We start from the raw sequence: 18774 nt of genomic DNA, 5'->3' as shown, positions 1-18774 counted from the left end.
TTAACTGTTTAATTCACCTATATTTTTAAGCTTTAGTTCCTAATTTTACTGTTCATGAGAATCACTTGGAGAGCTTATTAATAAACAGATTATTTCATCTCATTCCCACAGTTTCTAAAATAGTAGATCTGATATAGTAAGTTTAGCATTTCTAACAAATTCCCAGATAATGCTGATGCTGCTGGTCCTAGATACTTTGATAACCGCTGAGTAAAGAAACTGATCGACAAACAAAACACTCTGTGCGCATGCAGGATTTGGGTACTGTGTGCTGTACTAGCTTAGTGGCTACGCAAAGGAGTGAGATCAGAATGAGATACTAGAGTGCAGATATCTTTGAATGTTATGAGTATGAATTTTTCTCTAAGGCAAACAGCTCTGTTCAAAATTGAAGAAATGTATCTATAATAAATGTTCACTGAATTTAAATTAATTTAAGCTTCAAAATTTCTTCCTGTCTGAGAAATAATATGCTTTTTAATTGTAAGCTAATGACTTTTCCTTAAATGTGCTAAACTAACCTTCACCACTGGGGGGGGAAAGTGTTTATTAAGAAAGCACCTATCAAGGCATTTGTGTGACACAACTTTTCAAAGAATTCTACAAATTATTTTTAATGAGCGAAACTAATCATTCTTCTTCTTTACTGAAATTTAATTATGAACTTAACTGAAAGCATAAAGTCTGCCTCATTTCCTTTTCCAAACAATGCAACTGCAAAATATAAGAAAAGTACAAATCAAAAGTAAATTAGATTTGACCTGAAATCATAAATTCTATTTAATAGAGAGTATTTAGTAGTATGTAATGTAACACAATCATTCAAAACAATGCTATGGAGTCTGACTTAAAGTCACACCAATGACGGGATGCTTTTAAATCACAAAATTCCATGAAGTATTAAGGTTTCTATGAAAAAGATGATTCACTAAGAAGTTTACTTAAAAGATAATGTCAGTAGAATAATACATTATCACCAGATAATGGTCTCCCACTGTTTCATAGTAGATTGCCAGGAAAATATATGTGGGAAATAAATACCCAAGTAAAGCAAAGCCATTTATTTTCAAAGCGGGAGAAAGCAACTCTACAGACATGTTGTATGACAATCACTTTACTTCCCTATACCAAATGCTTTGATGTAACTGTGATCACTTAGAACTCACCTACTACCTCTTTTTTTTTCTGGATAGAAAACTCTTACCAGCATCAACAGGATCTATGAGTGAACTGAATAGAGTAATAGACTTTAACCTGACTCTTGTGAGATACAGTGACCCAAGAGGTTTCCATGAACTATACAACTTCTTTACACATTCCTCTCCAAGAGCTCATAAAGAGAGCAGCCTCTGAAGTAACCTAAAGGGGACACAGTATATAGGTTAGATATAGGTTTCTCGAACAGTAATATTTAGGGATCTGTAACAGAGTTCTACTGATACAGTAATTTGGATAAGTTGAAATGAGCATGTGGAACTACAATTATTTCAATATGTATAAACCTCAAATTTCACTTCTTTATTTCTACTTATATTTATAAAACCAACTAAAGTACTTTAAAAACTAATGCCAAGTTAAATATCCATTAATATTCTAGACTGTAACTATTAGCAACAATAAAAATGTATACGCAATGTATGTATAAATAGGCTGATAATGGGTATTAAGGAGGGCACATATTGCATGGTGCACTGGGTGTTATACGCAAATAAAGAATCATGGAACATTGCATCAAAAACTTGGGATGTACTGTATGGTGACTAATATAACAAAATAAAAATTATAAAAAATGAATGAATAAATAAATGTATTTATATATAATTTAACCTTGTTTGTAGAAGTATTGGCCACCTTTTAATATCATTTTGACATTAAAAACCACTCAAAAACAGACACACAAAACAGTGCTCCTATTGGCAAAAAAATAAATAGTATAGCATATGACATATATTAATATAAAGTGATAACCCATTTACAAACCAAGTACAGTTAAAAATGCTTTTAATGAAACTGAGTAAAAGCTTTAGAAAACATCAACAACTAAAAAGCATTCAAACATATTTATTCAAGTCTAATTAGCATGCATATGCAATTAAGCAGATCCAAGAAGTATAAAACCAAGATACCATATGGTTCTCAGTTCTCCAAAACTGCAGACGTAAATGTGGATTTCATGCACTGGTTTCTGAGCACAGTACTACTGATAACAGAATGCTTTGCTCAGTCATCTTTAGTGCCTTTTGAAAATTCATTTTAGAAAATAGAGTGTTTTTATTCCATCAAAATATGTGAGAGTGAAATGCAGCCAAACAGGCATGTCAATCATGGGTATCCCTGTAGTGACTCAAGTTGGATTTTTTTCAGTGAATAAACTAATGCTGTCTCAGTTACACAATTCTGCTTATGTTCAAGTTTAAACAAACTTCAGAATTATGAAGTAATTATAAATGGTGTGCATTTATCTATCTATACATGTATTTTGAATGGGTTGGTTACTATTCATAGTTTTCAGACTTTACAACACTGTAAAGAAAAAAGCTAACATAGATAAAAATAGACTTGGGAATGTCAGTTGTTCATTCCTATGAATTGCTTTACTAGGCATAATTCCGTTTGGTTTTTTTTTTTTTTTTTCCCTCTACTTTCTCTTTAAGAGGTGAGTTAAAAAAAAAAAAAAATTACCTGGGCAGGGATTGGGGGCAGGGAAGCTATGTAATCCAAATCAGCATCTATACTACCACATAGCTGTAATGGTTTGGTAAACAAAATGAGACCATTGTGTTTAAAATGCTTTCCAAGTTGGAAAATAGTGCAGATATATGTAAATATCAATATGATTTCAAAAGTTTTGAGCCTATTTAATTTCAAATAACTTTATATACGACCAAACACTGGGCAGTGTAATGTGACCGTGTGATTTGCACAGCACCAGCAATGGAACTGCTAAGATAATGATCAATGCTGAAACATGATTCTAGAGCTTTATCTCTACTTTACTGGAAGGGTTCCAATGGTTCTTCAACCAATGTGATAAAATATTTAGATTAATGGGTTAAAGACATTCTCAAATGTCAGGAGAGTCTGGCTTTCTTATTTTCTAACTTGGCATGGAGACACTCTGGTAACTCACTGAAGGAAAGAAGAGGATAGCTGGGTAATTTATATGCACATGTAAATGAGGGCCTAGGTTAGGTCTGATTTATAGACTCAAGATTTCTATTTTTTTTGGTTATGTTGCATGAGTCCATAGACCTCAACCCCTAAAACAGGCCCATTTATTTGGTTGGAGGGGGGGGGGTTTCCAGCAGTTACATAAGAGTTCAATCAGTCCCTATGATCTAAAAAAAAAAAAAGGTTGGGGAGGGAGAGAGGAAGGAAAGAAAGGAGGAAAGATAGAGTGTGATATGACCTCATTATTTGTCCAGAGAAATATTTTTGCAGGGCAAAAGATTTATCATCACAATTTGTCTACCATATTTGGTATAGTGGCTTTACTCCCTCAGTCCTCAGATTCCTGAAATCAAACAGGGAAAATACTTTAATAAAATTGATGTTCGTAATCCTCCTCTTAGCAACTGTTTGGAATTTGCTTTTTTCTTCGCATTGTTTAGCAAATCCTTTTTTATTTCATATTTTATTAACATGGGCTTTTAAAAAGTATTTGTCCCCCTCTCCAGAACAAATCTCATTTTTTATAGCATGAGATTTTTAGACTCTTTAACTTACACTGTCTTGGCAGGAAAAAAGTCAACCACTAATTTCACAATAAGCTCTTGCTTAATATTTAATTAGCATTCACAGGCCACATACCCAAATTTTAAAACGTCATCTATTCTCATTTATAGCTCACATTAATACAATCCACAGCTACTTCAAAAGAGCAAGTCACATCTAAAGCGTGGATTCCTAAAACATTTTATCCTATTACAGCCTGTGGATTACACTATCATTAGAAGCAGTAGATAGATAGGTATGGCTGTCTGTGTAAGATGGTTCAATAAGGAACTATTTCCCCTAGCTGGTTTGTCCTGATATGTTCCAGCTACTTCTACATAATGAAGGAAAAAAAAATAATTGAAAAACAATACAGCAAGAAGCAGAAAAATAGTCCAACACAAGATTTGTCTTCATCATGGAAATGCCATGGTGGTTTGCTAGCTCTTTGATTCAATTTCTATTCCATTGCTTTACCTCACCTTGGAGACTCCATTATATTCATAGGAAATATTCTGTTCTTCACTCTGCATTATCGCTATGTGGCTAATTCTTTCTGTATATGATGAATATTATAAACCCTTAGCTTTAGTTCCCACACTTTAGCTTCCACAGTGGATTGGTATATGATCCCTACTCTTTTCATTATATTCTTCTCCAATTCTAACACTGTGCTGATAAAACTAATTGCATATAGTCCACCTATTTTTTTATTTCAGAAAATTTCAGAATTCTGGCATCCAACAAAATATAAATATCTTTAAATTTTTATATTCACCTAAATTTTACACATTCCAGTAATGACTAGATTACACTACACTCAAAGTAGGAAACAGGTTTCATTTCAAGCCCAACTTAGTGGGAACTGGAGTGAAGTACTGAGAATAGTTGGGAGGTCTATCCATGCTCAACAGGAAAACGTGCCCTAATAGAATATGATGTGTGACGTGGGCAAAGGTGGAAAAATTGGCAGCCTGTGTGCTATGTTCCACCTTAACCTGCACTCTTCTGGGTATAAACTTTCTCTCATGAAAAAACCCTAAGGTCATTAAAGAGATTAAATACATGATTTGCCAATCACCAAAGACATCAAATTTTCACTTCCTTGACTTATATCCTATCGCTTCTCTTTCTCAGTAACAGCTTTTACTCTTTCCTCTTTCTCCTTTTTCTTAGTTCTGTCTGTGAAAGAGAATTCCTCAGTGTAATTTGAATTAGAAACATTTCTAAGATATTTTCTGCTAAAGCATCAAATATGGAAGAGACACAGAAAAAATCAATAATAATCAATAAAAAATGTCAGATTATTGTAAATTGTGGGCTAGGATGTTATTGAATTACTAAAGATATGGTCTTAGGTTTAAGATGTTCAAATCACATTTTTGTCCTAAACTCTTAATGTTGTCTATAATTCTATGAGGTTAGATAAATGCATAATGACACATACCCATCATTATGGTGTCACACAATTTTTTTAACTCTCTTAAAAATCCTCTGTGCTTTGCTTATTAACCCCTCCCTTCCTCCACTACTTTACCTTGTCAAGTCAGTTTCCTCAATAGCAAAAAGAGATGTGATAGCATGTGTTTAAGCAAAGACGATGATAAAGTAATACAAAAACATATACACAGAATGTAAATGATTTTTCAATATGTCTTTAATGAACTATTTTTTTTTAAGTTCAGTACCCTACAAATCCTTAGTGGTTTCTCTCTCTCTCTCTCTCTCTCTTTCTCTCTCTTTTTTTCCACCATGACTTCCATATCTGATGACATGAACCTACGAAACTAAACAGAAGTTTCATGCGTATCCCTCAATATGATTCCCTGAAGTTCTGAAAAAGCTCTACTTCAAGACAAACATTCTCATTCAATGTCAAATGGGGTGAGAACTAGGGATAGCAGGAAGTTGGGATACAAAATGATGTTGAAGACTTGGATTCACTGGATTCAATGTCTTAAAAAGATGTATGAATAGTAACCCCCTACAACTGTTTTTAATCTGCATACTTAAAAATGAAGAGAGGGCTTTCTTACCCCTGGGCTGTTTTATCTGCTCCCATCAGAACACAGTTGATAAGACCCAACAACCTGGGGCACCTGGGAGGCTCAGTCATTAAGCGTCTGCCTTTGGCTCAGGTCATATTCCCAGAAGGCGGGCATCAAGCCGAGTCGGGCTCCCTGCTCAGCGGGAAGCCTGCTTCTCTCTCTCCCACTCCCCCTGCTTGTGTTCCCTCTCTTTCTGTCAAATAAATAAATAAAATCTTAAAAAAAAAAAGAAGACCCAACAACTTGAAAGAATGTCAGGATGCACAGATGCCTACTTCCCTTCTTCCCCTCTATTTCTTGTCCCTAGAAGTTTTGCTGCTCTAACTTATTGCATAAGAGGAAATCACTATTCCTATTAAGTTGAACTGTGGAATAGGGAGAATTTCCTTCATGTTTTGAGCTTGAATTCAGACTGTGTTTTTCAATAGAGGCAAAGATATATATGTTTGGGAGATAATGCAATTTGATAAATGATGTTGCTATGTGATATTAACCACATAAATTTGTTTTGTGAGTTAGCATAAAATTCATTACTATTAAATAAAATTTCTAGGGGCACCTGGGTGACTCAGTTGGTTAACCGTCTGACTCTTTTCGGCTCAAGTCATGATCTCAGGGTCGTGAGATGGAGCCCTATGCCCAGCATGAAGCCTGCTTAAGATTCTCTCTCCCCCTCTCCCTCTACCCCTTCTCCTCCCCCCAACTCATGTTCTCTCTCTCAAAAAAAAAAAAAGAAAAAAAATTCAAAATAAAATATCTTGAGGAAAATGTCTGATCAGATTAAGAACCCCAATTAAAAAATCTGTTTTGGGAATATACAGATGAAAATATTATACACACTTAAAATCAACAATGATGTACAAACAATGTAGAGAAAATAATTTCCTGAATTCTCTAAGTCATGACAGTCAATTTCAGTTCTATAATGACAATTATTAACATTAAGTTCTCTAACAACAATTATGAAGGGAGGGAGGGAGGAAGAACTGATTGTTAATGCTCTTTTAATAAACTTTTATACTGAACCACATAACCTGAAATATTGGAGATTTAAAATGAATGATTGTGGTCTTTGTCAGTTCCATGATGATGATAATTACTACATTTATTAGAGTTGCGTTCTATCAGGTGATTACAGTTTTAAATATTTATAACTAGGGTATGAAGTGAAATATTGTAAAGCTAAATGTTAAAATCTCAGGATTCTCATTTCTAGGGCTGCTAAACAGCCAATGAAGTTAAGTACACTGTTGAAAAGTATCTAAAGGTTACAGCAGAACTAGATCTGTATTTGAAAGGCTAAAAATACTGTAAGATTACAATACAAGTATTTAATCAGAGCCTCAGAATGTGATTGTCAGAAGATGGCAGTGCATTTTGTTCTATGTATCTATTCAATCAAGAAAATGAAATACAATGATGACCAAATTATTTCTCCCACAGAAGAACTATAAAAGAGATTCTTATCCTTAAAATCATGTAATTAATATTTCATAGAGTAAAATAGCTGGACTCAGCACTAAGTATGAAATATCCTCTCCCCACTACACTCAGAAAGATACATTTGATTTGGAACTAACCCTAGACATAACCTCACTAGCATTCTTTAAAATACAGCAATATGAACAAAAATGTCTTTAAAATCATTTGATGTAACCACCTAATAATAACACATTTCAATTTCTGTATCATTATATTAAAAAAAAATTATTAACCAACCCTAATTTTATACAGGTGAAATTTAAACATTTACCACAAACCCATCACATTAGTTTTTTTAATACCTGATTACTTATGATTATCATCTAACTTTGATATGCATATATATATATGTATATATAAAACATGTATTATTTAAATGTTAAAATAACCTTTCCTCAATGTATTTTTATGCCAATATCCACCTTGAAATCCATTCAACAGGATAAAGTTTGAAAGATAAAACTAATTATATTGCCCTGGCAATATAAGAAGGTATAATTATTTTGGTATAATTACTATATATCAATTATACCAATTTTGGGCATAATTATTTTAAGAACTTAAAAATGGTCAAGTAAGAGATTACAAGTAGTTCATGTCCTTTCCTCCTCAACAGAAACCCTATAAAAGTATATTTGTTCACATGAAGATTATAATACACAAGCTATCTGAAATACATAATATTCTTTATTAGACATTATTTTTAAGGTATTCTTATAGTTTATGGAGATGAAAGAAAAATTATATCCTTTCTTTAAAATAAGGTGAATAATCAATAGATATCAGAAAAAGAAAATTTGGGGCACCTGGGTGGCTCAGATAGTTAAGCATCTGCCTTTGCCTCAGGTCATGATCCCAGGGTCCTGGGATTGAGCCCCGCATCGGGCTCCCTGCTCAGCTGGGAACCTGCTTCTCCCTCTCCCTTTACTGTTCCCCTGCTTGTGCTCTCTCTCTCTCTGTCAAATAAATAAATAAAATCTTAAAAAAAGAAAAAGAAAATGGGTTACGTTTAGTGGGAAAATGTAATTCGGAATTTGTTAGGAGGACTTTTTGTGAAGGAATAAATTCAAAATTAATATACCAACTAAGATGATAAAAAATGAAAAACCTTCAATTAATAATGGTCAAGATAACCTTAATATTCCACAGAGGAATATTAAATGCTTAGATAGACAAGTAGAAATGTTCAATTACTTCAAAATATTCCAGCATACCCAATCATCCAGAACACCACCAGAACTCTGAAGCAAAGAAAAAGTAATAATAAATAGTGCTAGACAGCTATATATACATTTAATAGGGCAGTAGATTTGTTAACTAACACCAGATAGAGAAAAGGAAAGTTTATAAACGAGTGTGTGTGTGTATATACATATATATGTACATTACAAAATGCATTATAGTAAATCAGAAAGTATTACAGTAAATAGGAAAGTATTAGAATATTAAGGATATTCCTGTTCTAATTTTTTTAGTTGACCTTGTATGGGGTATACAACATGATGAAAATGATCCCACCATGTGATAAACTAATTTTTTCTAATATCAATAGTCAATAGTCAATAAAATTTCTCATCCCAGTTAATACTAGTGACTTCCCAGAAATCATGTCAACATTTCCAGGAGTTAGACTTTTATTGTAAATAAACAAAAAAACAATGCCAAAAAAAATGCAATAAATTCCACAATGAGATTGCAGAGTGTGCAAAAACAGCAAAATTTCACTAAAGTGATGAAGGTGAGATAGAAAACTGCTCAACACACACACACACACACACACAGATATTGACAAATCAGAACTTATAGAAGAAGAGCAAATTGAAAAGAATAGTTACAGACTTTGTGCAACAGAAAAGCATTTTTGAGTAGCACAGATTATGCCCTTGAAAAAACTGATGAAGCCCTCAAATATTTTATTTTTACAAGAAATCCTCTTTATGATGGTGCCCTAAAAGTCACGCATGAAGTGAAAGCTGCTGCATAATTCTATCTCTTTTTTTATTATGTTACCTTAGTCACCATACAGTACTTCATTAGTTTTTGATGTAGTGTTCCATGATTCATTATTTGCATATAACACCCAGTGCTCATTGCAATACATGCCCTCCTTAATACCCATCACGGGGCTAACCCATTCCCCTACCTCCCTCTCCTCTGAAACCTTTGGTTTGTTTCCCAGAGTCCATAGTCTCTGATGGTTCGTCTCTCCCTCTGATTTTCCCCCCTTCATTTTTCCTTTCCTTCTCCTAAAGTCTCTATGCTATTCCTTATGGTCCACATATGAGTTGAAACCATATGATAATTGTCTTTCTCTGCTTGACTTATTTCACTAAGTTCCATCCATGTCGATGCAAATGGTGGGTATTCATCCTTTCTGAAGGCCAAGTAATATTCCATGTATATATGAACCACACCTTTATCTATTCGTCTGTTGAAGGGCATCTCAGCTTCTTCTACAGTTTGGCTATTGTGGACATTGCTGCTAAGAACATTGGGTGCATGTGACCCTTCTTTTCACTGCATTGGTATCTTTGGGGTAAATACCCAGTAGTGCAATGGCTGGGTCATAGGGTAGCTCTATTTTTAACATCTTGAGGAACCTCCATATTGTTTTCCAAAGTGGCTGTACCAACTTGCATTCCCACCAACAATGTAAGAGGGTTCCCCTTTCTCCACATCCTCACCAACACTTGTTGTTTCCTGCCTTGTTAATTTTTGCCATTTTAACTGGTGTAAGTTGGTATCTTAATGTGGTTTTGATTTGAACTTCCCTGATGGTTAATGATGTTGAACATTTTTTCATGTGTCTGTTAGCCATTTGTATGTCTTCTTTGGAGAAGTGTCTGTTCATGTCTTCTGCCCATTTTTTGACTTGATTATTTGTTTTTTCGGTGTTGAGTTTGAGAAGTTCTTTATAGATCTTGGATACCAGCCCTTTATCTGTAATGTCATTTGCAAATATCTTCTCCCATTCCGTGGGTTGCCTCTTAGTTTTGTTGACTGTTTCCTTTGCTGTGCAGAAGCTTAAAAAACTCCATCCCCAAATTACTAGAACTCATACAGCAATTCAGCAAAGTGGCAGGATACAAAATCAATGCACAGAAATCAGTGGTTTTTCTATACCCTAACAATGTAACTGTAGAAAGAGAAATTAGAGAATCGATTCCATTTACAATAGCACCAAAAACCATAAGATACATAGGAATAAATCTAACCAAAGAGGTAAAGGATTTATACTCCAGAAAGTACAGAACACTTATGAAAGACATTGAAGAAGACACAGAAAGATGGAAAAACATTCCATGCTCATGGATTGGAAGAATAAACATTGTTAAAATGTCTATGCTCCCCAGAGCAATCTATACTTTCAATGCTACCCCAATCAAAATATCAATGCCATTTTTCAAAGTACTGGAACAAACAATCCTAAAATTTGTATGGAACCAGAAAAAGACCCTGAATTGCCAAGGGAATGTTGAAAAAGAAAACTAAAGCTGGGGTAATCACGTTGCCTGATTTCAAGCTATATTATAAAGCTGTGATCACCAAGACAGCATGGTAGGCACAAAAACAGACACATAGATCAATGGAATAGATCTATGAATAGAATAGAGAGCCCAGATATGGACCCTCAACTCTATGGTCAACTAATCTTTGACAAATCAGGAAAAAAATACTCAATGGAAAAAAGACAGTCTCTTCAATAAATGGCGCTGGGAAAATTGGACAGCTATATACAGAAGAATGAAACTCGGCCATTCTATTATACCACACACAAAGATAAACTCTAAATGAATGAAAGACCTCAATATGAAACAGAAATCCATCAAAATCCTACAGGAGAACATAGGCAGTAACCTCTTCATCATTGGCCACAGCAACTTCTTTCATGACACATCTTCAAAGGCAAGGGAAACAAAAGCAAAAATGAACTTTTGGGACTTCATCAAGATAATTCTATTATATCTTTATGTCTGCAAAATTTCTTCCCCAAATCAACAATGGATCATTCTTTACTCATTCCTAATACTGAAGCCATCATTGCAATTATCACCTAAAATAACTTTTTATTTTATTTTACTTTTTTTCAAACAAATTTGTAAACTTTTTTCCCCCCAAAGTATTTACTATGAATTACTGGGTCTCCATTTTGGATTTTTTTTTTCCCTTGGGGTTTCATTTGTTTTGTTTTGTTTTCTGAATCAACCACCCATACTAGAACCAGTTATAACATTAAATGTTTCCTTAAAGTGATACATTCTAGTGAATTTACAAGAAGAATTTACAAGAAGAATGCTATTCTAATAGCATTAGAATACCTCATTTTCCCATGAAACAATCTTGCAGCTTATGGCCAAACCCTTTCTAACTATCATCTCTTGCCAAGCCACTCAAGTCTACAACTGGACTCTGCTTTCATCCCTCCACAATCTCTTCTGAATATTTAGGACTGGGTTTTTTGTTGTTGGTTGCTTTTAATTATTTTTATCATCCCTTCACTTAAAGTCTTGGAAAGACTTACCATTATAGATTTAAACCCAAGTAAGTTATATACATTCAACAAAGTCCTACCTCTTTGTTCTTATAGCGGGTTACCCCCCTCCCCTTGATTGCTCTGTTTCAACTACCTTAGTCCCCTTTTCCTTTTGTTGGCATACCAAGATATTAGCACCTGAAGGCCTTTTTATTTACTCTTGCTTATTCCAAGGCAAGAAATTCATACAAAAACAAAGAAATCATGAATCTATAGTTTGGAAATTCCTAAGAGTTTGTCTTATCCCATCCATGTAATTAAAGACCCAGGGACACAAATCACACTAAAATTACAAAAATTTCTTTAAACAAAGGCTTCTTTAAGAAGAATTATTTATTTGAGAGAGAGAGAGAGTGAGAGAGAGCATTAGAGGGGAGAGAGTCAATGGGAGAAGCAGACTCCTCACTGAGCAGGAAGCCCAATACAGGACTGGATCATGCGACTCCAGGATCATGACCCAAGCCAAAGGCAGTCACTTAACCAACTGAGCCACCCAGGTGACCCAACAAAGGCTTCTTTAAAAGAAAATGTATTTATTTATTTGACACAGAGAGAGAGAGAGAGCACAAGTAAGCAGTGAGGGAGGCAGAGGGAGAGCCCGATGTGGGGCTTCAACCCAGGACCCTGAGATCAGCCTGAGCCAAAGACAAATGCTTAATAGGACTGAGCCACACAGGGCCCCAAGCAAAGGCTTCTTACATGCAAATCTGTTCAAGAGTTCTTGGTAATTACCAGAAATTTCCTATTGCTTCAAAAATACTCAAGTATAATTCTATTCTTTTATATAAGTGTATCAACAGAGAAGTATTAAGACATCTTTAGTATGTTAAATGTATATAAAGAATAAAATGAAAATTTCCATCTAGCTAAAAAAGTTACCACCTCCAATAATTTCTAGCCTATTAAATTAAACCTATATATAAATCACATAGTAAGAATATGACAATAGATTCTTCTTTAAACAACTACTAACAACTATTTCAGGGAATAAGATTCTGTTACAGCATTACAGACTAATCTGGGCATGTCAGGATTTCACTGTATCTTGTAAATTGGAGAGATGCACTGGATATGTATGTCTGAGAATGTTTAATGACAAAATATATGACTACTCTACTATGATTTAAGAAGCATCTGGTGAATCAAGTACAAAATATTATAATACCCTATCAGTTTACATAGTGGATATAAAATATTTCTCAAGTAATTCAGATATTGGACTGGCTGAATAAATCTCACTGGAAACACACAACTGAATACTATTTAGCATCTAGAAAGATTATGGAAGTATTTCGTAATAAATTTTCTAATGCCAGAAATACATTATATAAATATACACTATATTGAGTAAAACAGAGTATGCCTATATGGGGCAGCCATATAAGTGCTCCATTCAAATCTTTCCTTCAAGAGAACCAGCTGTAACAAACATGATTGATTAATAGCCTTCAGCTGCCTCACCTTGGGATCCATCACAGTGTCCATCTTGAAGCTACACTTCCCGTGGTCTGTTCCCAGCCAATGACTAAGCACCAGGGAGCTCCTAGAATCAGACCATTCTTTATCAGACATGGGATTCCTGATATGGACAACTTTCACTCGAGGACTGGCTGAGACTGACTCAACAGTTCTGCTGTCTGAAGTTCTTCCTACCCAATTCTCCCTCCCCTCTTTCTCCCACAGATGTCAGATCTTCACTGTAGTCTGAAGACTCCAAGACTATTCTTGCTCTCTCTCTCTGCTTTATCCTCCATCAAATATCTTGCACATCTAGTCCCATTTTGCTGTCTGCTTCTTGTGGGACCCAAGCAAACACAGTACATGTAATTAATTTTATTCATACAGAAAAAAGACTAGAAGGAAATGGATCAAACCATTATGACTGTTTTCCTTTGAGGAATGTAACTATAAGAAACTTTGTATTTTTTGAAATCATAAACTTCTCAAAAATTCTCTGAGTCCTTCATAAGTATTCACTTTGATAAAATTTTTAAATGAATAAATCATTTATTAGTAATTATTTTTCTCTGATCTTGTATCAGCAGCTGTCAAATACAGACTGAAGTGTTGGAGTCATTATCTTATAAACACCAAAATATATTCGCTGGCTACAAACTCTTTATCATCTTACCATTAACCTAGAACCTTAACTTAAAGATCACCTTTTGGAAATGATTGGAGTTAACGGAAAATTGATCAATGTGATGGTTAATATTATATGTCAGCCTGACTGAACCACAGGCTGCCCAGATATCTGGTGGGCTTCAACAAATCCATTAATGACCTGAAGAGAATAAAAGGCTGTGTAAGGGAGAATTTTCTCTCTGTCTAACTGTCTTTCAGCTTGAACATCGATCTTCTCCTGCCTTCGGACACGGACTCAGACTGAACTTATGCCACTTAACTCTCCTGTGTCTTCAGCTTGCCAACTGCAGATCTTGGAATTTTGCAGCCTCCACAATGACATGACCCAATTCCATAGAGTAATGTATAATCTACTTGAGGGAATTCTTTTGGGATTTCTTATTTTAAAATTAATGAAATTTTCATAAATGTATCTACCCTAAATTTTTATATATTTAATTTGCTTAAAGTATACTATGGGTGTGGGCCTCCAGTTTTAACTATAATCTCTTTAGATCTATCTATCAATCTATCTATCTATCCCATTGATTCTGCTCCTCTGGAGAAGCCATACTAATAGAAGCTATAGTTTACCTAGTCCAGCTTGAATCTCTTTTCCACCACCATAACCAATGCAAATTCCTGCTTTGTTCATTTGAGTTTTAAATATACCAAAATACATTTTGTTTGCTTCCTTAATAAACATTTATTGAATGCCCATTATGTGTCATGTTTTCAAATTTAAAAAAAATGTACAGGGTCTTTCTCTTAGAATTTTAAGTACTCATTTTGGTAACTAATATTTAATAATGAATAGCAATGCTCTATTATTGATAACTTACATTTTATGACACAGAACACTGATATTTTATGCTATATTTTTCTTCTTTGCAAAAATCATTAGTTTTCAGGTGAGTTTTGTATCTACTATTAAAACCACCACATTTTCTATAACAATAAAGTAAAACTATTACTGATCTACATTTTGGCTGATTATACCATTTATTAATCCATAATAGCCAATCTCAAGGTGACCCATGTAAACTTATTTCTTATGACTACTTTTTTTTGATTCTTGATTTCTCATCTGTAAAATGGCTAATAGTAACTACCTCCAGAGAAGCACTCTGATGACAGCTTACTCAAAGAGTCTACAATGCCAAGTAGTCAGTGAACATTTTAGGATATGACAGGGACTACTGAAAAGAGCAATGTCTTCAGAACAAATGGGCACAATTCATATCTAATACTTATATCCTGTGCAACAAAAAGCACATTGGTTAGCCTCTCTGACTCTAATGTTTATCTGTAAAGCTGGAGACAACAATGCACACCCTACAGATTTTTACCGTGGATTAAATGAGATAACATGCATAAGGCATTAGAATAATGCCTCTCACACTATGCTTTGGCTCTGACATATATATCCTTCTTCACCTTAACTATCTTGTACATTATGTATTTTTGCAATAGACAGAATGGGCCAGGTCACAAAATATGGCTGAAATTTCTATGACTACAAGAATGGTTCCTCCAGAATTCTAAGTAGACACTAAGTTAAAAGAACAGGGGAACTCCAGGTGGATCAATAAACATGTTTTTCAAATCTGTGAAACCCAAGGAAATAAACTACCAAAGATGAAGAAAAAATCTTTACAAACTCTTGGATGCAACGTGGCAGAGTAAAGAATAAGAACTCTGGAGTTAGTCTGTCAGGGTGAATGCCACATTTTCATCATCATTTAGCTGTACAAACTTAGATAAGTTACATACATATCCAGAGTTTCAGGCTCCTCTTCTATAAACAAAAAATAAACAACAAATTCCTAGCTATTGTCACAACTGGATGACATCACACAAGTAAAATGAACACTATCTGAAACACAGAAAACAAATGTTAGATATTATCATACTTGTACCCTTGCTATTGGTGATCTATTTTCTAAAAATTTCTCTTGCTTAAATTGTGCTCTTTTACTTTTCCTTACATGATTGCCAGTAGTTATAATTTCAGTATAATATATTGCATTTAAAGTCTGGGCATAAAGTCTGTAATCAGTAGATTCTATAAAGCTTATTCTAGAAATAGAGGTCAGAAATTGTTAGAAAGTCCAAATGCTGAGGTTGCAAAATATTCCATAAATGTCAAAATTTTGTATTCACCATTGTTGATTTGTACACTAAATTTTTAAAATTACTGTCCTTATGTTTGTTTGAGATGCCCTAATTTTTATAGTTTATATTCCTATAAACTGATTCATATTTATTGACTATAGAGAAGAGAGGGTAAAGATTTTAAAAGATAGGCATGACGATACAGACTGATACTATGAATCTTTCCAATTATGAAAGATGAACTATTGTTCAGATTTCATGGTTACCAAGTAACCTTCTAATTGTGATGTTGCTTCCTATGTAGATCTCTCTAACAAGAAAAATATATAATGATCATCCTGATTCAAATAGTTCCATGTAATCGTTACAAATTTCTTTGTAAATTAATAAACTGGAATTCTGGTGGTAATTCCAAAAGGACTGGAAGATAGTGTTTATTAAACTATTGTTATCTGCTAATGAAAAGCACTGGAATAAATTTTCCTGGATGTATGCTTCGAAAAAAATCTACCGTTTCACTGAAAAAGAGGGCATTTACTGGTAGACGCAGAATAAATACAGGTAGAAAAAATATGTTCATGTAAAGGGATATATATATATATATATCTTTTTATAAACATATACAAATTTTTGCAAATGAAAGTAAATGTTAAGAACAATACAGAGAGAATCCACTTAAAATAACTATTTTGGGATTCCTTATTTCTAAAATAAGAGAGTACCTCCGAAATGGGGGTATAAAGAACTCTATGGACCCTCTCTCAGTGAAACAATCATAACAGGTAAAAATTACCTAAAGCGCCCACTTAAAATATCAGGAAATTGTTCTAAGGACATGCAACATGAGAAACACTTATTCAACTAAACCTAATAAATCTCAATAAAAACAGTGAGAGTCTATGGCATTGAGCCACCCACTTACTGACCGCCGGTGGAAGCTCTATTACAGGCACATGTGGTCAAGAACACAGGACTCTTTCTCCCCCAGATCCTAGTCTAGAACTATCATTTCTCCCTAGGAGAAGAAGCTCACTAGCATTGCTCACCTTGCCCGACTCTATGTTGCAAAAGCTCTATTACAAGCAAGAACATAGGGTAGAAGACTACCCTACGCATGGTTGGATGGTGATACTGGGCCCTGAGCACTCCTGCATAATCAAGCCCCTAGGGTACAGGTTCAAGATCAAGAATCAAGATAAGAACTAAGGCTACCATCCCTGCCAAGTTCCCTACTTATTAGAGCAAGGGTGTCCCTCCTAGAGAAGTAAGCCACCATCTCCATCCCCAATTCCGGAACACTTGTTCAAGGGGTTCTTCCCAGAGGAGATAGGCAAGCCCTAAGAACAGAAGACTCCAGAAGTCTCCTTAAGGGGACTGACTTTATTTGGGACAGAACATGGGTATTACAAGTCTAAGAACAATGTTGAAAAGAATAAAGATTTTATGGTAAGAAATTAAAAGCAGACTGGTAGCTCCATGAAAGCAAGAAGGATCAGAGTATTCCTAGGGTAGTAATAAGTCTTAAAGCCTGATGTCAAAGAATGCCTTTGCAAAAGGGCCCAAATTTAATTGGATCCAACTATACAGCAATCTATGTCCCCAAGTGTTGTTGAAAACAAGAGACAATCAGCTGGTAATTAATATAGGCCAATGGCTGGGGATGATAGCAGACGGAACAGCTACAAATTTAGCAGAAAAATCAGAATAAGAGACAGTGAAAACGAGACTGACTAAAGCCACTGTTACCTCTTGAGTGGTTGAGGGAAAAATGAGATCAGAGTGACGGCGCACGTGTCCAAGGCTGCGTCCCTGAAGAACAACACCAGAGGTTGCGCACTGGGGAGGAAACGGAATTTATTAAGATAGTCAACCAAAATCCCTAAGCAAACAAGCAAACAACCACAATCAGCACAAGAATAACTTGAAAGCAGCAAGAGGAAAACAATTTGTCAATACAAGGGAACCCCAATAAGAGTAACACCTGTTATGGTACATTTTTCATCAAAAACAATGGAAAATACAAGGCAGTGTGATGATATATTCAAAGAGTTGAAAGGAAAAAATGCCAGTCAAGAATCATATTCAGCAAAATAATCTTTAAAAAATAAAGACAAATAAAGATATTTCCAGATCAATAAAAACTGAATTTATTGCAAACATACCTGCCTTCCAAGAAATACTAAAGCAAGTTCTTAAGACTGAAAGCGAGTGACACCCAACAGTAATTTGAACCCACACCAAAAAACAAAATGTGTTAGTAATGGTAATCATCATTAAATTATAAAAGACAATATAATTACATCTTCTCTTTTCTTCTCTTAACTGATTTTAAAGTAATTATGTAAAATAGTATGTATAATTATATTGTTGGGCCTGTAACATGCAGAAATGTAATATATTTATAAGAGCACAAGAAAGCGGGAGAAAACGACACCAGATGGTAAAGTGAATCCACAGGAAGAAATGAAGAGAAGTACAACCATAATGAAAAAGGTTATTAGCATAACAAAACTCTATAAACATATACTTGCTGTCCTTTATTCTTATAGCTTCCTTAAAGACATAAATTATCTAAATTAATAATTACAATAATGTCTTGTCTGGTTTGTAACAGAGACTGTTTCTCTGTCTCGCCCCGTCCCTGTCTCTCTCTCCCTCTCTCATACACAAACAATAATGTATCAAAAGTGGAGCTACATAGGAGTAACATTTCTATAACTCACTGGAATTAAGTTAGAGTAAATCTGAGGTCGATTC

General features: G+C 34.5%; 1 protein-coding gene across 6 annotated transcripts in view; it reads right to left on the bottom strand.

Annotated features, from left to right (window-relative positions):
• CCSER1 (coiled-coil serine rich protein 1) overlaps nucleotides 1-18774 on the bottom strand; it is a 1292599-nt gene that overhangs the window by 1172032 nt on the left and 101793 nt on the right. For 3 of the 6 annotated variants that reach the window (XM_044388079.3, XM_048211978.2, XM_048211979.2), the window contains exon 2: nucleotides 17764-17853. The exons of the other annotated variants lie outside the window; for them this stretch is intronic. The gene's annotated coding sequence lies outside the window, so the exon portion shown is untranslated. The remainder of the gene's footprint in view (nucleotides 1-17763; nucleotides 17854-18774) is intronic. 6 annotated transcript variants of the gene reach the window in all.

The sequence above is a fragment of the Ursus arctos genome, unplaced genomic scaffold, assembly GCF_023065955.2.
Source record: "Ursus arctos isolate Adak ecotype North America unplaced genomic scaffold, UrsArc2.0 scaffold_9, whole genome shotgun sequence".
Lineage (NCBI taxonomy): Eukaryota > Metazoa > Chordata > Mammalia > Carnivora > Ursidae > Ursus > Ursus arctos.
The sequence above is the reverse complement of the archived record's forward strand: the minus strand, read 5'-3'. Positions and strand labels throughout refer to the sequence as shown.